Source organism: Lycium barbarum, chromosome 4 (assembly GCF_019175385.1).
Source record: "Lycium barbarum isolate Lr01 chromosome 4, ASM1917538v2, whole genome shotgun sequence".
Lineage (NCBI taxonomy): Eukaryota > Viridiplantae > Streptophyta > Magnoliopsida > Solanales > Solanaceae > Lycium > Lycium barbarum.
Genome location: NC_083340.1, coordinates 26,458,371 through 26,474,050, shown reverse-complemented (window position 1 = coordinate 26,474,050; position 15,680 = coordinate 26,458,371). Strand labels below are relative to the sequence as shown.

Here is a 15,680-nt window from a genome sequence, read left to right as displayed (position 1 = left end):
GTGAGGATAGGGGGGATAGACCTAGGCCTCAAGGTATTCTAAAGTCTATCACATGTGGGACCCATTCTAAAGTTGTATAGTCTATGTAAATAGTATATTTTTTGCGTATATATTTTTTAATGATATTGCGTATATATTTCTTAATGATAAATATTATCTTTAGTGTTTATTATCGTTTATTACTAACTCGTGTGAAATCCTAAAGAAATAATAATAAAAAAAATCGACATATTCCGAATCTTTACACTAACTAAAAAGTAACACGCTTAAATCTAAACCCTAAAAAATATAACACTAAACCTAATGATAACAAGTTTCCAAATAAAACTTACTTCAGACACTTTACAATCCCTGAAACGACGATCTGAACTATTAGGTATTCTTAATGTATTGTGTCTACATTATTGTTTGCACAAAAATATCGGATTCTATATAAAATATTGATGTTCTGGAGTTTTTAAACGTGATTAATCTTTGGCCAAAATATGAAAATAGAGTGAAAATATGCCCAAGTGTTGGAAATTTTAACCGTGCTATGTTACGGTTAACTCAGGGTCGATAAAAAAGAGACAAGACACAAAACATATTTTCCGTTGCCGGGACTTGAACCCGGGTCTCTCGGGTGAGAGCCGAGTATCCTAACCAACTAGACTACAACGGATTTGTCTGTAATATTTGTAGTATACATTAAATTTGATAACAATTTTCAGATCTTCCTTCTAGCATTCCTTCTTCGCTAACATGTCAGACTGCCGCCCATGTATGTCTTACATGCCACTATCACAATTCACAAGCCCAGAGTTTTCTGAATAATAAGCAAAGGGTCAAAACGAAATCTTCGAATAACCTCTCCTTACTTTTTATCTATTTGAGTTTCTTTCTAAGTTTATGCATATGTCATTCTTGAAGCAGCTCTCTTTTGGTATGAATTGGTCTACTCGGTAGCCAAAGGAAGGAGCCTTAAGTTCCTTTTTAAAATAAAAATAAAAATTAAGATGTCAATATATATATAGGCCCGTGCTAAATCCGGACCAAACTCATGATAGAAAAACACTAAAATTAATTAAAAAAAATATAACTTACGTCACATTTTTGTATTGCATAATTAATTTAATTTGGTGCCATGTTAATTATTATCTTGTAGGTAAGTCTTAATAATTATTATAGTTCTTTAGTCACATAATTGAATAATTTTTAAAGAACAAAATATTTATGAGGAAATAAGTTTGGAAGGAGAATTAACAAATACAAAATTTTGGAGGTTTAAAACAAATAAAGTTTGTGTTGGTATGGAAGATTTTTTTTTAAATTTTTTTTCATGTTTGGTTGGTCAAATATTTTGAAAAAACACTTTCTCTAGGAAAAAAAGTTCCTTAAAAATGAGAAATATGACTTTCCTAGTGGAAGTAGGAAAATCAAGTTCCACAAGTGGCATTTTACATTCATTATGTCCTCCTCGTCTCCAATACACCTCATCTTCATCCCACCTCATAGCCCCTATTTCGACCACTCATAGTACTTGTCTAGATTATATACAAATATTTTTAGAATAATATTTTTTACTTATGTACCGAAGACAAGAAAATAAGTAAGACCTGTAGGGATTTAGTAGCTCAGTTGGTTGGCTACCTGAACTTTCACCTTGTTGGTGAGGGTTCGAATCCCCACGTTGTAATCCCCTCCTCCATTTTCCCCTTCCCCTACCCCCTATGTAATAAAAGCAATTTTTTTTAAAAAGAAAAAAAGTAAGACCTAATAAATGCGCTCATTGGAATGAAACCATGACCCCAAAATTGCATAAATTTTACCAAAATATATAATGACAAATAATGTAAAAAGGTACTCCCTCGATTAATTTTTACTTGTCTCTTGTTGACTTGACACTTTTCTAAAGAAATTATTTATTAGGAGTAAAACATATGCAGTAAATTACCTTTATGAATTATGTTTTGAAAATTTAAGTTTGACTACACATATTTTATGTAGTTACTAAATGATAAGAGTAATATAGAAAAAATTAATAAATCTTTTGTGATTTGTTGATTTTTTTTTTGTGCGGAATGCCTTTCAAAGGCACTGGTCTTTAATTTTCCCCCCCTCAAATTGGTGGTCTTAATTTTTGCCCTTCGCTAAAAATCTCTTGGTTTGGGGTTCGTACCCCCGCTCAGTTAATTTTTTTTTTTTTATAATTGCAAGGTAGAATTTGAATTCTCAAGTAAAGGTTGACTGCAAACTCTACTTAAGACAGAGTTTTGCCTTCAGGCATAAGGTAAAACTCTACCTTAAGGCAGAATTTTGTCTTCTGGCATAAGGTAAAACTCTACCTTAAGGTAGAGGTTTGCATTAAGGCAATTTTTTTCTTTACTCAGTTAGAATTTTGCAAAACTCTGCCTTAAGGCCTAACTTTTGCTCGAATAGGCCTAATTTTGTTACAAAACTCTGCCTTGCGACTTTTTTTTTTGACTGAGCCGTGGTTTGAACCCAAGACCTCAGGGTATTAGTCGAATGGCAAAATTTAAAGACCACCAATTTGAGGGACAAAAATAAAAAACCAGTGCCTTTGAAGGGCAATTGTTCAAATGACCCAAAAATATACAAGGTAATTGAAATAATAAGGTGGAAATAAGAGAAATAAATAACCAGCAAAAGTAGATTTGGTCGTGGGATCCACTTCAAAAAAAAAAAAATCTAAAAAAATTACTCAAACACATCAATTATAAAGCTAAAAAACTACTCAAACACACCAATTGTAAAGGTCAGCAATAAATAGAATCGTGTTCAGAAAATAAATTTGAGAGCAACGCAAGCAAAAGCCAAACTACAGCCACGTGCAAGAACTGAAATTCCTATACAGGCCACGTGGAGCAGCCTCATAGGATTAAAGATACTGTGAGGACAACAAAAATTTTGCATCCTCCCTTATTATATATACTAGTTATGTGAGGCCCGGGCTTAAGATATAAAAGTAGATATTTTAACTAAAGAAATATAATTTGTGTTAGTACAAGTGTACAACAACAACAACCATATACCTATTGTAGTCCCACAAGTGGGTAGTTATATGAAAACAAAATTTTCATTCCACTCCTTTAATATTTTAACTTCCATTTTGATGAAATTATTTAATTCAAATCAAATTTGGAGCCAGAATTTGACATTATAACTTATGTATCCTAATTTTCTGAAGTTATTTAGTTCTAAATAAATAATCTATACATAGTTAATGAACTTTTAAGACAAATACATAATTTAACTTGTGCAGCGGATGGAGCTGCTCCTCTCTTAATTAGGGAAGGGGTTCGAACATGGATATGAAAAAAAATCTTTGGAGGAAGCGCTTCCCCCGAATAGGCGCGATACAGTGCGAATTATCTGGATTAATTGGGCTCAAATGCGGATATCGAGCACCAATCAGAAAATCAAAGAACGTGAAAAATGAGGTAGGAGGTTCGATAGCTTTTGAAAAGTAGACTTTAAAAACAAAAAACAAAAAAATTGACTTAGATAAATAAGATTAGGAACTAAAGTAATTAATTAAAAAGTTTTAAAAAAATTTGAAAATTATTGTGAGGACTACAAAAGTCCCCAGGTTCGATAACTTTTGAAAAGTAGACTTTAAAAACAAAAAACAAAAAACAAAAAAAAATGACTTAAATAAATAAGATTAGGACATAAAAGTAATTAATTAAAAAGTTTTTAAAAAATTGGGAAATTATTGTGAGGACTACAAAAGTCCTCACATTTGCTCTTATATAATATAGTAATATATATATATATATATTTATGCATCTGATTTTTAAGATATGTTGTTGTTATTAATCTTAAGATATTGTCTCTAAATAAATAAATTTAATATAGAAGATGGATACTTATGATTTTATTTTAAAATTTGGAAGTATACAACTTATTTTTATTTACAAATTAATAAACATAAAATTAAAACAAAATAATGATTAAATATTACATCGACAAAGTATGAGAGAAGATATTTATTTACTTAGTGTTGTAGTAAATGTTTGTTTGATGAAATTAACGTATTCCCAAAAGCTAGTGGTGATGTTAGTTGGTGCGGACGGATTGATAGTCGTGGTTGATGGAAGTTGTATTATACGAGTATGTAGTAATGGCTTGAGGTGATGACTAGAGTTAGCTATCGATAGAGGTTGTTGTGTGGTGGTTATTAGAGGCCGATCCAGGATTTGAAGACGACAGGGGGACCACCAAAGGTAGATGCATGTTATGTCACGCAACCCGGACTTAAAATTTTACTAAAACACCCATAGAACTAATGTACTAGCATATAAATACAAATTAAATGGTATATCTGCCTGAAACTCGTTCCGCGGAATGATGATGTGGACATCCCTTTACAAGCAATAGGTTGTATGTTTGAAACCTACCGACAACGCCTTCTTTTTATGCATTTTTTTCAATTATCACCTAAAAACGAAAATGCAAAAGTAAATCCAGCAACCTAGGTTCAAACTCGGGTTGCGTGGTCGAGAACAAGGGCCTAAGGGCACGCTGACCAAATGGACCACTCTAGTAGATATGCTTGAGGGGTCTTTTTAATATATGATGGATATTTAAGGTATATACACATATATATACAGAGTTTTTTTCGAAGTTACCGGGGCATGTGCCACCTCTTGTAATACGCTAGTCCGCCCCTGGTGGTTATGCGATAGAGGTTGATGACGGAGGTAGTCGATGGTGATTGTTGGTAGATCATGTTGTTGATATATGGCAAGTTGTGCGCGGTGGTACGTAATTTATAGAATAGTGATAAAAGGTCATTTCCATAAATATTCTTCAAACAAGCAATATCTAATGATTTTAATGCTAAACATAGCTTGACTATATCTCACTCTAATACAAATATGTAGCTTCATTTGCCGCAATAGATGGTCCCCTTGTGCAACTATCTGCTTGAATATCCTGTTGTTTCTCTCAACCCATGTGTCATACACCACAGTAGCCAAGCTTGCCTTCAACACCCCAGGTGCTCTTTTAGCTATATTTGTTCCCTGGGAAATTAGGATGCTTTGGTCTGGTGGTAGGTACAGAATTAGTATTGGATAGTGCAAGGTTGATAACAGTAGGTTGCTAGACTGCTTTATGGGGTTTTTTTAGAGGACCCAGCACTTTTGTAACCCAAATTTTTTTTTTTGGGAACCAAACTAACCCATTAAAAAAAAAAAAAAATCAAAGTAGGCTTCACGCACAAAATCTGTGTGTGAAAGAGCCAAAGTGTACATTTACACTTTGGTCCTTTTCACGAACAGATTCTGTGCGTGAAACCCCTTTCCCCCCGACCCCAACCTCTATTCTTTGGAAATCAAACTCAAAATTAAGGTTTTTTTTGTACTTTGACTGAAGATTAGTCACGTTTCAAAACACCGGAATATAACTATTTTATATAGAACTTAATATTTTTTTTTAGTGTACAATAATATCGGCTCATTACATTAAGTATACATATACATTTGGATCGTCGTTTTAGGGGTTGTAAAGTGCTCCGAAGTACGTTTGAAAACTTGTTATATTTAGGTTTAAGTGTCATATTTTATAGGGTTTTGATTAATCTCTTTTGTTTTACTCCCAAAGCTATGAAAGTATTTTTTTAGTTCAAGAAAGATAGAAAAGAAAAAATTACTCTGCTTTGTATTAGGTTTTTTTTTTTCTATGTCTTTTTTATTTTGTTATTGTATTGTGTAATCCGCACCTTTTGAATGAGCAAAAATAAATATAATATTTAAAAATAATTCATCCAATATGAGAGGTTCATAATAATTGAAAAATATTTCATTCCATTAGCAACGAAATACATCATTAAATTACAATAGACTTACAAAAAAAAAAAAGATATCAAGTTCTAGACACTCTTCTACTTCCAGATGTGCTGCCACCACGAGAGTTTTGCCCACATGAACGCTTATCATGCCCAAATCCCTTACATGTTGAGCACTTGCGAGAGTAAGTCTTTTCGCTAACATCCATTTGATTGTGATAACGGGTTAGCTTGTTTTTTCCCAATTTACGAATATGTTTCTTGTTCGCAATCATAGAAAACGGTGCAGCTGGCCAATAAGCTTGATCACCAAGGGGATGGAAGTGGCCGGAATATGCTTTAAGGTATTTTACGACCTTATATTCCCCGTCACATAGTCAGTTACATTTCTGGTCATTCTCTCAAAGCACTTGACCGCATGAGAACATGGCATGTGGTACGTTTGCCACTTACCGCAAGTGCATGATTTTGTACGCTCAGTAACGATGTTTGTTTCCTCCTTTCCCGTCGCAATAACCCGTTCTAACTTCATACGCTCGTTGAGCGACGTCATACTCAGTCATTTGGTGACCCTCTGCCTTTTTTCTATAGTGCTCCATCTTTTTGTAGGGCTTTGGCATCCATGTTTCGTCCTCGGCTAATATGGCTCTGGCCTGCCTTGTCCTATTCGCAAATCGCTCCACGACCTGCTTGAAAGTTAGTCTTACCATTGCGGTGACAGGTAGTCCTCGAGTAGATTTGAGGAGTCCATTGAAAGACTCCGAGCTGTTCGTTGTGAGCATGCCCCATCTCCTTCCTCCATCAGCATAAAACGTCCATTTTTCAACTTCTGATTTCATCAACCAAACATATGCCTCTTCATTCACTTCCCTTAGCAGCTCCATTTTTGCAGCCCATTTTCTTTGTTGATGTTGCATCGCAGCCCCCCACATCAATTTGTTTACAGTGCCATTTCCAAACTTTATTTGCAAATTAGCCTTTAAGTGCCTTAAAAAATATCGATGGTAAGCATGTGGAGGCTGCCACCCTTCCAGAGTACGCATATTGTGCAATATGCCTTTATGACGATCCGATAGGACACATGCCCTGACGACCCTTAATAACATGAGTTTTTAGATGAGTCAAGAATATCCCCCATGTCTCGTTTCTCTCGTTGGCGGCAATTGCGAAAGCATAAGGGAATATTGACCTATTGGCATCTATACCTACTGCAATTAGGAGCTTAATGTCATATCGGCCATATACATGCGTCCCATCTATCGATATCACATTCCGACAGTGAGCAAAACCATCAATACTTGGTTTGAATGCCCAAAAGACGAAATCGAAAATTCTGCCCTCTAAAAGCCGTCACTGTATAACAGTGCTAGGATTAGCATGTTGTAGAGCCGCCATATACCCCGGCAACGCCTAAAAAGAGAATTCCCAAGTTCCAAAGATCATCTCAAAAGCACGTCTACGCCCTAGAAATCCCTTTCTCTTGCTTATGATTTTACCATATTTGGAGTAGACCATGATAATACAAGTTTTGATGGGCATCCTGCATAAGTTTAAACAAACAACATTTAGCAATGATATTTTAATTACTATAAGATATATAATGTAAACGGTCAGATAAGTTACCTTGGAGTTTCCTCAATGTGTTTAAGTAACACATGAGAAATTATGTTTATATCTAAATTAAAATGATTTGCTCGACTTTGTTCCATATCACAAGTGTGCTTTAGGTAGAATTTTGTGATTTCCCACAGACCATCAGGCTTAACAATTCCCTGAAGCAACCACCGACAGCCTTGAGTATGTCGCTTACAAATCAGCCTCCATACCGATTTGTTTGAGTCATCAACCTTAAACTCCCTCATATCCTTTATGCAATACATTCTGACAGCCCGTTGCAACATCTTTTTTGATGTGAACTGCATTCCCTTTGCAAGGACGTATTCATCAGTCATGGGATTTTTTTTGGTTCAATCCACGTTTTTTGGCGACTTTGATCATCATCTCTTGTGAAGAAAAATGCATCCTCACGACCTTGTAGACTGTCAAGATATGGAATATAGTCAGAATGCCACTGCATTGGGCTGTCAGGAATTGGGTTTTCCGCCATTGGAGGTGGTACGTGGTGGTAAGTTGGTTCTGGGACTAAAATGCGTATCTTCTTCATCCCCTTCACTATCTTCATCATCGGTTACCTCTGCATTATTATTTGATTCATCGCCATCACTCTCTGATGTATCCACATAACTTAGACAATCAGCACCATCTAAGAAAGGCCTCCTCCTACACGATAAAAAGCATATGTTAAATTTCAAATTCAAATATATATATATATATATATATATATATATATATATTAATTAGGGAACTTAATTAGGGAACCTACACATATTAAGAATGAGCATGGTATAGAGAATGATCAACTCCACCAAACTGAGAGGACTGCCTTTCATCCACAGTTGGTACCACTGGGAGTTTTGATAATAATCAGCTGTGCCGAACTGAGAATTATTATAATAGTCAGCTCCAATGAACTGAGAGTTTTGATAATAATGCTCCACTAAATTGAAATGATTGCCAAATATTACTCGTATCAGGTCTATAACTCCTACAAAAATTTAAAAATGGTTATTTACCAATACATACAATAAACACGTGCTACTGCACAAAATAATAATATAAGAATGCATATTTACCAAGTTTGATTTAATTGTTGGGTAAGATTTTCCAGCGGTACCTGGCCACTCAAAATGCCCCCGTAAGAACTAAAATATCCATACGTGTTAGCTTGACTGGGCTGTTCTTGCGGGACCTCTCAGGGTATTTTTTCAACATACATCTCAAGAACATTAAGGGAGACTAAATGTTTTAATTCTTTTGGCGCATTCAAATAATCCTTCAAAGAATCATCATCATTGATATAATGCCTACCATAACGGTAAAAAAATGCAGCATTGTATTGTCAAATCGGTCCTTTACGAGTCATAAAAAAGCTGAAATTGGCATGCATGATCTGTTGTCAAAGCACGTTCTATTGCGCATTGAAACGTTGCGTAATATGAATTAAATTCAAATAAACAGTCAAAAAATGCAGTACTATATATAACATGATTGACAAACAACTAGTATTCACTTTAGAACGAGTTATCATGACATTCTACACCCAATTTGGTAATCTTAATTCTATTACATGTTTTACCCCAACAAACATATTTGAAGCAGTGGGTAGGACATGAGAACTAGATGATGATGATTTTCATTACTCAAATAACCCTAACAAAAGATTCAGTTGAGAATATAATAAAATAATGAGAGAGGAGTGGAATTGGCGTGTTAAGGAGGCTGAAGCACTGGAGCAAAAGTTAGCTTCAGTAGGGCTTAAACGCCCAAAAAAAGTGCTATGTCAATGCCTCGTGGAACTCCACAAGAGTTTAATTTTTCTCTTAATCGTTTTCGCGAAGAGAACAATCGGATACAAATATGTTACCATAGGGTAGAATATGGTATACCTGGTAGCACAAGATTTAGATCCAAGTGGGATTCGGACTGTGAAATGTCCGATGAAGATTAATATTTTTCTTATAATAAGGTAAGTAGGTAGGGTCATAAAGACTCCCCCCCCCCCCCTCCCTCGAGGGTACTTAGGGGTTTGTAACTATATAAGTAGCCCCCTTTTTTTTTTTTTTTTGTTATTAGACTACAACATATTCAATGTCGAGTAGTAGAAACTCAGCTTCGTCTTTACTCCTTCCAAAAGAACCAAATAGCAGTGATGATGAGAGTTCAAATCATAGCAGTTTTTCGAGTAATACCAGTGATTTCAAACTAGACGAGCTAAATCCCCACCTTCTTATAGAGCGTAATGATAATTTCTGCAGTGTGAAATATTCAGATTCGCGAGAATATTATTGCGGTTTACGCTGAGAATAGTCACATCGGATTGCCGAATCAGAACGTCTTGTTCGTGACTTGAAAAATCTCAACACTCCAATCCCAACAAGGTACTCAATAACCATGCCTCGAGTAGGTCCAACAACTTGCGAGCTTGCAGTACAAAGGATTAGAAAAGAAAACAACATAATGCTGGCAAGACGTTGTAGATTTTACATGCTAAAGTTGGCCGAAGAACAAGCATCATCAACCGGTAGAGAACTAACATCTCTTGAAAAGAGATGTGTGTTAAGAGACCACCAATATCGTTCTGAGGACGATATTGAAGGCTTCTATTCCGATGACGATTAGGGTCTATTTAGGCTCACTGTCTTAGATTATGAGTCATTTAAGTTTCTGACTAAGGCTGTTATTTATTTTATGATGAAGTCATAAATTTGAATTAGTTTGACATGTTTTTAATTCTTCAAAGTTTATTGTTAAAGTCTATTATTAATTGACAATTTAACAAAGAAACACAAATAAATTAGTACATAAAAGGTGCGGATTACATTATAGGGGAAAAGGTACAACTAGTAAAAAATAAAATTCATAGAAATATTAAACTTAATAAACAAAATACATATAAATAATGAACAACAACAAGTTTTTCTTTCAAAGCTATTTTCTCGTGTTGAGCGTCTCTAAGTTTAGCCTTCAGCAAAATTCGTTTTTTTTCGGAACCGGTGAGCAAGACCTCCAGAAGTTCAATTTTTTCTTCAGCTTGTGAATTGCAAGTCCAACTTAGCGGTATCTCTAGAGATACGTGAAGTCGCGGTATCTCTATCAAAAAGTGAATTTTTAAACTTCGTCGCCACCGTTTTATCCACGTGAATGCTATCTTCCCACCAAAAGTGTTTGCAACCGCCCATATCCTATAAATATTACAAGAAAATCAGTTTTTTAAAGTAAAATATATGGATAACGTGAAACAAAACACTAAAAAATGTAAAAACACTTACTTCGGGCACTTTACAACGCCAAAAACAGCGACCCGGATTATCTTGGGTCTTTGATGTTTTTAGTTTACAGTAATAACTGCATTCACAAATATCGGATTGTATAGCAAACTTTGAAGTTTCAAAACTTTGAGACATGTTTTTGGGAGTGCAAAAGTGTGTTGAAAGGGTGAAAATGGAGGAAATGAAAGAGAAGAGTATGCTGGAAATGAGAGGGGTTTTTGTTAGGGGTTTCACGCACAGAATCTGTGCGTGAAAGGACCAAAGTGTAAATGTACACTTTGGCCCTTTCTCGCACAGATTTTGTGCGTGAAGCCATTTTTTTTTAATGGGTTAGTTTGATTCCATTTTTTTTTTTTTTTTGGGTTACAAAAGTGGCGGGCTCTTTTTTAGAAGGGTTGGACCCGTTATCTCCTCCCATGCTATGTAATGCTCACTTGGTGATTGAAATAAAATATTCCTTTAATTGCCAAAAAAAAAATGATTTTAATGCTGTGTATTCATTCATTCATTCAAAAAAAAAAAGAAAAAAAAAAAAGGAAGATTCACTCGAAACAAATAAGTAACGTAAAAAAGAAAAAAGAAAACAAGCAGCATACTTGATAGATTGAGATATGGTGATTCTGATTTAAATTAGTCTTAGTTAAATTAAAAAAAAAAAAAAAAAAAAAAAAGAGGTTTAAGGTCCATTACACTAAATTACTCTTTAAATTTTTGAAAAAAGAAAAGAAAACCTCCACTGACTTATCCTTAAATTCAGATACATTTCTACTATATAGCAGTCTCCCTTAAAAATGGGTTAAATCCATGCTTCGTCGTCAGTCTCCCTTAAAAAGAAAAGGGTGAGCCCCATACTAAAAACATCAAGCAATATAAAATAAAATAAAAGGTGGGCCTCATACTAAAAACACCAAGCAATATTAAAAAAAAAATAAGGTGAAAAAAAAGTGGACCCCACCGCCTCCAAACACATGTATAAAAAAAGTGCACCCCATATTATAAAAATCAAGCAATATAAAAAAAAAAAAAAAAAGATGGACCCCATATTAAAAAAAAAGCAACGTCAAAAAAAAAAAAATCAACCAATATTCATGTAATTCCCAAAGTATCCCCATTAAGTCAACAATGGTGGATTCATTGCCATATGCGTATCAACCCATTAGTGGGAGCAAATGAAATTATTGTACAACAAAAAACACGGACCCTATATTATTGCTTTTCTTCAGAAGGTTAAGTTGCCAAACCATACAATTTCCTTTCTTTTCTTATATCAGCCTGAGATCTAATCAAGATATTTAACTGTTGTATTTGCTATTCCGCCATGTCATTTATTTATTATGTTTACTAAAATAGATATACTTAAAATATTTATATTTTAAAATAAGATAGAATCTAATTACTTTTTCATTTTTTCCCTTACACTAATTAATGTGAAAAGAGATTAATGTCTTAAAAGAAAAATAATATTAAATGGAGATCAAATAATTAATAAGGTAAATTAGTCAAATTCTAATTCTAATTGACGTTTCCTTAAAAAATCGTGCAAAAGACAACATGACGAGTACAATGAGCTAAACCAAGAATATTTACTAAAAATTAAAAAATAGTAGTTCTTCGTTTAAATAGAAAATCAAATTTCTAATTTGTTTCGTTTTAAACATAAAAAATTAATTTAATAATTTCAATTAGAATTATCCAAATCAAAATTTGATAAAAAATAATAAGTATTGTTTAGGTCCAATCTACATACATTAATAATAGAATATTTTACACCTTTAAATTAATAGAATTAAAATTCAAAGTATCAACTGATGCTTAAATATTGCTATTGTTTTATCTCAAGGAGAGGAAAATAGTTTCCTTTTAAACAAGTTTTCTCTTTTAAAAAGTATTAATAAATTTTTGCCAACTTTCTATTCGTAGCAAACACTAATATAATAAAGTTTTGGATATGGAGCATAAACTATAATGTTATATTAATCGTGTTTTGAATATATATATATATATATATATATATATATATATATATATATGCATAAAAACAATGCAAACTTATGTATGTTTATTAGCAATATAAAATATATATATATATTATCACTACCCAAACACAACTACATACGCATAGATACACTATAATCTAATGTGTTGTGCACGAGCATACGCCGTCTAGTTAATTATACAGAGCTCACTTGTCGTTAACACTAGTAGAAATAAAAGTTTTTGTCATCAACATTCAGTGAGAAATTTGTGCTATAAAATATGATTTTCCCACCTCATTCCCACTGATGTACCAATTCACTGGGAAAATGCATGGCAAAAAATAGTTTTCCATAGAAATGATGGAAAACTTTCTATTTTTTTCATATGAAAACACTATTATTTAAGTTTTTCCCATCAACATTCAGTGAGAAATACCCACAAATTTTTTTTCAATGGAAAATTAGCGAGAAAATAGAAATGTTTTGATAGCGATCATGGTAATTTGTAGGTGCTTTCAATCCGGAGATATCTCAGCAATACAAGGACAATGATTACAATAGAGTGTGTAGAGTTAGGCCTGCAAAGGTGCATGACCTACCCTTCCATGAACTTCCTTCTCGTCATAGAAATGTCGTTATTTGAAATCAAATGAAATTATTAATTTGTCCGTCGTTTAAATTCTGGAAGAGAAAGACCTTATTATCAATGTCATGTGATGAGACTTGAAAATAAACCTGTTAACTGGTTTGAACTGGATCAGATTGGTAATCGATTAATAAACTGGTCGGTTTCCGGTTAAAAAATTGAAACCGGCCATCGGTTCTGGTTTAACTGGTTCCCCGTTAAAAAATCGAAACCGGCCACCGGTTCTAGTTTAACCGGTTCCGGTTTACCGGTTACAAACCCGAAATCGGAACCGGTCCAGTTCAAACACGTCCAAAATTTTTTTTTTTTGTTTTTTGTATAGTATATATATATTATAGTATTTATTAGTATATTGTAGGTATATTTACATATGTTATATAAGTTTATAAGTAAAATTATATATTTACTGACTAACATGCTAACAGCAAGTCAGCAATACAGCATATACGTGTGTATATATATATATATATATATATATATATATATATATATTAAGTTATATACTTAAGTTATACTACATATACCTAAAATATAGTAAGAATATACTTATATATATCAATATACTTAGGTTATATAACTTATATATATAAAAATTAATTTTATATATATAGTCAAAATTATTTTTCATGTATATATAGTAAATATTAATTTTTCTCGACTTCTCCGCGTGTCTACTTTTTTGTATTATGAACCCCTTAATGCAAATCTTAATCCTGGCTGATCAAGCGTTGTAATTGAAATTTCTATACTGGACTACTTAAGTGGTATAGAATTTCAATTCTATTTAAGTTTTTCCTCTCTTCTATCATTGCTTATTGATTCCTTATTCTCGACTTATTTCATTTCAATTTTATTTACATTATAATAAGAAAGAAGAAAAGGTTAAAAAAAAAAAAAAAACCAGAGTCGAGATCATATATAGCTGTCCCTCGAATTGAGCTATATCGATCATATTCATGTATTTAAAAATATCCAAAAGATAGAGACAGAAAATTAAAAATAATAATTTATTCTATAAAAAATAGATATGCAAGACCTCGAAGCATGCAAATGCTAGATGATTTTCAAAATATTAGCTCCAAGGCCTTTTATTAGCTTTGGTTATATTTATATTAAGAATTCATTAAATATATACATATTATTAATTTAGAACTCATTAAATTAAAAAAATTATAATTCAAAATTCATAACTTTGAATTTTAACTTTGTCTCGGCAGTCATGACGCTACATGCCTATCAATTGAGGAAGTCCTTATCTTTTTCAGCTATCTTCCAAACTTATTTTATCTTTTACCTACTTAGGTCTCATTTGTTTGCACTTATTGAAGGTTTGAATCAGAATAGTTCAGACCTTAAGCCAATAAGTGCATTTGTTTGCATTAAGATCTAAACACTTATTGGGTCTGAATAGGTCTTAATCATTGAGATCTTGAACTGAGTCTTAATATCATTAAGAGATATTTTTGTATGTAACTTTTTTATCACCAGCTCCAACCCCAACCCTCTACCTCAACCCCACCCCACCCCCACCCACTCTCCACTCCAACCCCGCCAATCCACCTCAACCCCACGCCACCACCCACCCACTCTCCACTCCAACCCCACCAATCCACCTCAACTCCATACCACCACCCACCCACCTTCCACTCCAACCCCTCACTCTCCACCACCACCACCCCAATCCCATCCCACACTACCTACCGCCACTCCCTACCACCAACCCCTACGCCATACCACCCAACCCCACTCCCTAGTAGCCCCACCTTCCACCACTAACCCCATCCCCACTCCCCACCAACCCCACCATCAACTCTTACCCTACACCACCCACCACCAACCCCACCCACTCCCCACTACCCCCCACCCCCACTACCTCCCACCCCTCACCCCAACCACCCACCACCTACTCACCCCTTAACCCTACTCACCACCCACCACAACTACAAAACATCTCCACCATTACTAGTGAACATAAATGTTTCATTTTTTTTATCAAATAATATATTTTTAATTAATTTGTATTATTTTCTACTATTTAGTTACTTTTTAATTTGAATTGCATATCTATAATGTTTAAATAAATACATTATGCACATTCAGATATTGAAAAACAAACAGTCTTAATCATTCAGTGTTCAGACCTAGAGACAACATCTGAATCATTCAGATGTGCATTCAGATTCAGACGTCTTAATCTTAATGAAAACAAATGAGGCTTTAGAAAAGTCAAGAAACAATTAGATCATGATCGATATGGGTTAAATCATTTATCCTCCCCAACTTTGCTTTAAATGTCAAACTCTCCCTTCAATTATGAATAAAAGACATTCTCCCCCCCCCCCCCCCCCCCCATTATCCTACACAATGTCTATTTTACC

At 33.8% G+C, this 15,680-nt stretch overlaps 1 non-coding gene across 1 annotated transcript; it reads right to left on the bottom strand.

The window, feature by feature from the left end:
* Positions 1–588: 588 nt before the first annotated feature.
* Positions 589–661, bottom strand: TRNAE-CUC (transfer RNA glutamic acid (anticodon CUC)). The gene has a single exon. It is a non-coding gene; the product is annotated as a tRNA-Glu (tRNA).
* Between the last annotated feature and the right edge of the window lie 15,019 nt (positions 662–15,680).